The following is a 7,412-nucleotide window of genomic DNA, read 5'->3' as shown; positions in this document are numbered from 1 at the left end:
ACAGTACACGTTACTGTTAACGAGATTTCCGTTAACGAGGAATTCTGTGAGTGTCGGACCGGGACCACGGCCGTCGAGAAAGACAGCGTCACCTTGTCTGCTGAGGGCACAGCTTTGAATTTCGTAGGGGGAAGTGACGTTACATTCCCGTCCCTACAAGTCATACTAAGTTATCCCAAAGCGGCTTATGCAAATTTCCAATGGTGTGATTGTTACGACGTTTCGTACCTTTTCGTTTGAACACTCCTATCTCGCACGCGTACTGAGTATACTCAATAGACCTAGTAAGTACGCGTCCTGCCGTGGAGCGATAGCGGCCCAAGTGATCGGCCATTGATTGCGTAACTGTTATATTTACACAGTTCACAAGGATCATGACAATAAACGATGCAAATAAAAACACAATTTTAACATATCAATATAATTTGTTAACAAAACTGTTGCGTCCTTGAGCCCCTGGCTCTCGATGTATGCTTCCTATACTCTATGGAACACAATCATATCACCAACAAAATAAAATTTTGCATCAATTCCAAGACCACGAATAAATGTAGACAATATTTCATATTTTGACAATTTCACGCATACGTACCAACACACACAGGTTTATCAACATAAAAATTTGTTGTTGAAGTGTCGCTCCTGGTTGTAACCCACGATTTACTGATCAAATGTCACGTAGGCAATAACAACGCGTCATAGACAATTCTCTAAACTCGTGACCAGATATCGTAAAGTTGAATCAATATGTATAACAACTACGGTAAGCCATGCTTGGCCCAATACCTCTTGAATGTTTGTCAGTGCAAAGTCCACTCGGCCTCCACGAAAAACAGCAGGCCCATTGAGAGCATTAATTACTTTCTCCATGTCCACATTCATATTTTAATAAGTGTCAATATCGAGATCAGTTTTGTGCATTGTATGACGCCAGCGACACGTTCGAAGGGCGCGACGGCGAGGAATCATGCCGACTGACAAAACTTTAACATAAATAGAACGAGATTTTCACTCTGCAAGTTGGTAGAGCACTTGCCCGCGAAAGGCAAAGGTCCCGAGTTCGAGTCTCGGCCCGGCACACAGTTTTAATCTGCCAGGAAGTTTCATACCAGCGCACACTCTGCTGCAGAGTGAAAATCTCATTCTGGGAACATCCCCCAGGCTGTGGCTAAGCCATGTCTCCGCAATATCCTTTCTTTCAGGAGTCCTAGTTCTGCAAGGTTCGCAGGAGAACTTCTGTAAAGTTTGGAAGGTAGGAGACGAGGTACTGGCAGAAGTGAAGCTGTGAGGACGGGGCGTGAGTCGTGCTTGGGTAGCTCAGTTGGTAGAGCACTTGCCCGCGAAAGGCAAAGGCCCGAGTTCGAGTCTCGGCCCGGCACACAGTTGTATTCTGCCAGGAAGTTTAACATAAATGTTCGTGTAACGTTATTTGGAATTTTTGAAAGGAAGACAAGTCAGTTCACGTGAAACGCTTTAGAGTAACATTAGTAACCTGCGTTCGAAGAAGACGGTTTTGCCATTATGCAGCCACTACAGATTATCTCGCGTGGGGATCGTGAGAATAAGAGTTCAGGACACATACAGAGGTATACTGACAGTAATTTTACCCTCTCTCAATACGGGAATGGAATTGGACATAAATTAGATGTTAGTATAATGTATCCTCCGCAAATGTTCAGTACAATGGTTTACGGAGTATGCAATGTAGATGTGGAATGTTCTACTCAAAAAAGTCTGAATGCAGACTTTATGGTATTACGTTTTACACTTCGCCGAGAGACTGCATTCATTCACAACAAAAGTAAGCAAGATTTTGGCAATACGAGTCCACACACATCTAGACATCATTACTAATCACGCGTCAGTTCAAGGCAGAGAGTACTCCTTTCCTAAACATATAGCAAAATTCCGATTTATGGCAAAATACTGAAGTTCATTTAGATTTGCTGGCCACGATTTTTTTATGCATCATCCTCCTTTACATATTATGACTAACTTCTTGACGCTATTTTATGTTCCTGGCAGATCGCCCAACTATAAGGCGGTAAGCCAGTCATTACGCAGACATTTCAATATCTTAACTTCATAAGGATAGGGAGGTGTCTTGACAACACACGGAATTTTTTTAACTCGTACACGCACTTTAATATTGTCTGAAATAGGAGACAGCGCACTATTCAAATTTACAGCCGCCAACTTGTCAGAAAGTAAAATTCATACCATTAAAGTGTAACGTACTTTAATAATAAGGCCCATCAGGACCACGAACTGACCACAACAGGAAACCGTGCATAGGAGGGCAATGTACTTGTGGCCGAGTCCCATCTCAGTGGTCGGAAGTTATATCTCTGCGGACGCTGTCGCCGATTCAATCCTAGTCAATATCCTTCCCGTTAATGTACGGCTATATGGCTCATTAGGGGGATGATTGCGTACGAGGTGACTGCGCGTTGTAACATGGTCTGTCAGTTACTCCAATTTTCTATTTTCAAAGGAAATTCATTCATTTTTACATAAGACGTTGTTTAAGGTGTTCCTGTCACTTTTTTTATTAGCCGTTTGCCGTTGTATGAACGTTTATGCAACATGTAACCCCTCGCAACATAAGAGCCAATGGAATAGAGTATTATACGCAAAGTAGCAAGGGGTTTTATTTAAAGAGTTTCTAACGAACGTCCCTTTTGTTTCACAATTACTATACAAACCCAATGCACGTATTGTTAACGTCTCTTGCGTCTGGGAGTCTCTGCGTCTGGGATTTTAGTGTCCGAGCTTTTAGCTTTTAACTCCTGAACAATCGCGTCTCTTAAATTCAAGCGCCACTGTGTGACATAGTTAACTTAATTGGAAGCGGGGCTAATTAAAAGTAAATTTTGGTTCGTTTAATTTATTGTCAAAAAAATGAAAACTGAGAACGCTAACATCCAGCGAACATATTGATCGATAAAAGATTAACAAACTTAATTCCAGTTTCAGAACTTCAGTTGTTGCCGAAGTTACTTTGAATCCATAGTCTTATTTTCTTCTTATATTAGATTCACAGTTGCTACAAGGCCCCTTTCGATTATCCCCAGGCTAGAACGTGATAAAAATCTAAACAGTAGGCAAACAAGAGACTTTTACACGACAGTCCGGTTCTTCCAGAAAGGATATAAGCCAAGGATTAACGTGATCAAAGGTCGATCAGGACAAACGAAACGAAAACTGTGGAAGAATGGGATAACTATATCGAAAATATCCTGAACGTAGGCGACACTATCAGCAGCGCTGAGACAGCAGCATGAGAGGAAGAAGAAGAAGAAGAAGAAGAAGAAGAAGAAGAAGGAGAAGAACTGTACAGAGAAGAGAATAACGATACTAATAGTGTAGGAAGAACTGCCGAACATGGAAGAGGTGGGAGAAGACATCATTGCTGCAGAGGGGAAAGGCACCGGGGATAGATGGCTTACCTGCAGATATGATGAAAGAGGGAAGAGATATCGTATAGGAGAGAGTACCACGCAAGCTGTTTACTTTGGAGGAGAGAGAGGATTCGGGCAGAATGGAAGCAGTCTGTCATCTGCCCAATGCTAAAAAAATAAAAGACCCAACGAGATGCGGCAACTGCAGAGGGTTTACCTAACTATGCAAAATTTTTAAGATCCTGAATATGTTGTTCAAGCGGCTAACACCATACGTCGAGCAGGTGCTTGGATACCAGCAAGCAGGGTTCAGAAAGATAAAATCAACCATAGCTCAACTGCACACAAGAAGGCAAATTTTATCAAAGAGCTGATAACTACGCAGAGATATTCACTGCTTTTTCGTGGACTTCTAAAAAGCGTATGACGGTATGAACAGGCAAGCAATATGGCAAGAAGTGGAAATGGCTCAGGTTCCCAGAAATCTAATAAAAGTAACGCAAGCATGAATGCAAGAGACAACATGCACGGTGAAAGTGAATGAAAAAGAAAATGTTCAAATGTGTGTGAGTTCCTAAGTGACAAAACTGCCGAGGTCATCGGTCCCTAGACTCATAGACTACTTTAACTTATGCTGAGAACAACACAGACTCACCCATGCCCGAGGGAGGACCCGAACTACCGGCGGGAGGGCCCGCGCAATCAGTGAGACGGGGCTTCTAACCGCGCAGCCACACCGCGCGGCGAAAGTAAATATCTTAGAAATTCAAGGTGAAGACTAGAATGTGACAGGGAGACTGCGTCTCCCCCGTTCTGCTTGGTCTGGTTCTGAAAAGAGCACTGAGAAGGAAAACAAGCATGGATTTAGGAATATAATTGGGTAGAAGGAGCAGTACTCTAGTATTCTGGCCTAAGTGCAAGATTTGGTTTTAATAGCACAGAATGAGCAAAACCTTATTCAAATGGCAAGAGTATAATGGAAGAGGCAATGAGAGCAGACTTGAAGATGAATCTGGATAAGAACAAATACTTCGTATTGAGCAGTGAGAATGATGACAGACGTTTAGATGTAAACAGTAAGATATTTGAAACGGTAAAAAGAGTTCAAATGCCTTGCGGCACTACTCAGTGAGAGGAATGAGATAGACCAGGAACTAATGGCAAGAATTCAGGCACGAAACAGGTCAATGTTTGCAGACGGAGAGCAGCTGAAGCCACGGCTTCTATTGAGATCCACAAAGATTAGGAACTACAGGACAGTAATACAACTTTTAGTTATGTACGGAGCAGAGACCTGGACTACGACGAAAGAAAGGAAGGAAACTCCTGACATTTGATAATGCTGTTCTGAGACAGATTTTTGGGCCAGTGAAGGATGAAGACGGCTGGAGAAAAAGGAGAAACCGCGAATTGCAGAAGTTTAAGGAGTCGTTGGACATTGGAGCTGTGATTAGAGAGTGGAGACTGAGGTGGCACGGGCACGTAACGCATCCAGAAGGCTCGGTCAACAGGCAGGTGGTGGGAAAAGACATCAGAGGCAACGGACCGAGGGGAAGAGACGGACTGACGGGATCAAAGATGACTGTGTAAGATGGGAGTAGCTGAAGAATACTACACTACTGGCCATTAAAATTGCTACACCAAGAAGAAATGCAGATGATAAACGGGTATTCATTGGACAAATATATTATACTAGAACTGACATGTGATAACATTTCACGCAAGTTGGGTGCATAGATCCTTAGAAATTAGTACCCAGAACAACCACCTCTGGCCGTAATAACGGCCTTGATGCGCCTCGACATTGAGTCAATCAGAGCTTGGATGGCGTGTACAGGTACAGCTGCCCACGCAGCTTCAACACGATACCACAGTTCATCAAGAGCAGTGACTGGAGTATTGTGACGAGCCAGTTGTTCAGCCACCATTGACCAGTCGTTTTCAATTGGTGAGAGATCTGGAGAATGTGCTGGCCAGGGCAGCAGTCTAACATTTTCTGTATCCAGACAGGCCTGTACAGGACCTGCAACACGCGGTCGTGCATTATCCTGCTGAAATGTAGGGTTTCGCAGGGGTCGAATGAAGGGTAGAGCCACGGGTCGTAACACATCTGAAATGTAAAGTTCAGTGTTCAAAGTGCCGTCAATGCGAACAAGAGGTGACCGAGACGTGTATTAATGGCACCCCATACCATCACGCCGGGTGATAAGCCAGTATGGCGATGACGAATACACGCTTCCAATGTGCGTTCACCGCGATGTCGCCAAACACGGATGCAACCGTCATGATTCTGTAAAGAGAACCTGAATTCATCCGAAAAAATGACGTTTTGCCATTCGTGCACCCAGGTTCGTCGTTGAGTACACCATCGCAGGCGCTCCTGTCTGTGATGCAGCGTCAAGGGTAACCGCAGTCACAGACTCCGAGCTGATAGTCCATGCTGCTGAAAACGTCGTCGAACGGTTCGTGCAGACGGTTGTTGTCTTGCTAACGTCCCCATCTGTTGACTCAGGGATCGAGACGTGGCTGCACGATCCGTTATAGCCATGCGGATAAGATGCCTGTCATCTCGACTGCTAGTGATACGAGGCCGTTGGGATCCAGCACGGCGTTCCGTGTTACCCTCCTGAACCGACCGATTCCATATTCTGCTAACAGTCATTGGATCTCGACCAACGCGAGCAGCAATGTCCCGATACGATAACCCGCAATCGGGATAGGCTACAATCCGACCTTTATCAAAGTCGGAAACGTGATGGTACGCATTTCCTCTCCTCATACGAGGCATCACAACAACGTTTCACCAGGCAACGCCGGTCAACTGCTGTTTGTGTATGAGAAATCCATTGGAAACGTTCCTCATGTCAGCAAGTTGTAGGTGTCGCCACCGGCACCAACCTTGTGTGAATGCTCTGAAAAGCTAATCATTTGCATATCACAGCATCTTCTTCCTGTCGGTTAAATTTCGCGTCTGTAGCACGTCATCATCGTGGTGTAGCAATTTCAATGACCAGTAGTGTACATGGAACGAGGAAGATTGAGGACGGTCACTGACGACGCGAAAAAACGACTGTGTGTGTCCAACCTAGTAAGTAAAAATCGAAACATTTGATATTCAGGACGAGAAATGTAACACACATTCGAAAGCATCAGTACACTGTTGAGCAGACGATGACTGTAAGTTAGTGAAGCCGTTAAGCCAAGTACTAAGTTCAAGAACAGACACATGCGTGAAGGTCAGTTTTCCTTGCTGCCGTTTGTGAGAATAAAAACTACTTGATGAACACAAACTAAAAAAGACTGGACGAAGTACAAGGAAATATGACAATAAGTCAAGATTAGAGATCTTGTAAACATGACAATGATAAGAAAAAAAATCTTCTTATTGAGTGCTGTTTAAAATTTTTAACAGAATAGGCTGTTTTCCTATGTTAAAAATATGGTTCGGATTGTTATTCTGATTATGACATTTAAATAGCAATTACGGTCAATATTCTCACAATAATCTGTTATTTTTATGTAATTAAAGCTTAAATATCAGTAACTATCAAGCTCTTGTCACGTCATCGAAAACGCTCCGTTATTGGGTGGCGCTCTGGTGACGTTACAGACTGAGTAAGACGAAGCTGTACGTGTGTTATAGGAGCGTTAGCCAAAGTTACGGGATTTTTATGTACTTTTTCTGCGAACAGTTTAGCTATTTAGTGATGGAAAACGCAATTACAACTTTTAAGTAACAATAGAAAGGAATTCTGTGAAATCAGCTGGTGGAAGCCTTGCTAAAGTTGATGCGTTTATGCTCCACCCTTAGAGCGGCGATATATGCAACGATGGACATTCTTTTCGCTGCTCCTTACATAATTATTACACTCGCTCAAAACGTAGGGACTGTAAAACTTTTGGAAATGGATCCGCATATTGTAACTAGCTACGACACAAAGTAAATTAAAATTATTAAAAACGTAGATCAGATTTCCTCTGTAGAAGCCGCTGAGCAGAGAAATAGAGAAG

At 43.3% G+C, this 7,412-nt stretch overlaps 1 non-coding gene across 1 annotated transcript; it reads left to right on the top strand.

Moving 5' to 3' along the window:
* Positions 1-1,305: 1,305 nt before the first annotated feature.
* Positions 1,306-1,379, top strand: Trnas-cga. The gene has a single exon. It is a non-coding gene; the product is annotated as a tRNA-Ser (tRNA).
* The last annotated feature ends 6,033 nt before the right edge of the window (positions 1,380-7,412 follow it).

Source organism: Schistocerca piceifrons, chromosome X (assembly GCF_021461385.2).
Source record: "Schistocerca piceifrons isolate TAMUIC-IGC-003096 chromosome X, iqSchPice1.1, whole genome shotgun sequence".
Classification (NCBI taxonomy): Eukaryota; Metazoa; Arthropoda; class Insecta; order Orthoptera; family Acrididae; genus Schistocerca; species Schistocerca piceifrons.
Note: the sequence above shows the minus strand (reverse complement) of the source record. Positions and strands in the feature narration are given on the sequence as shown.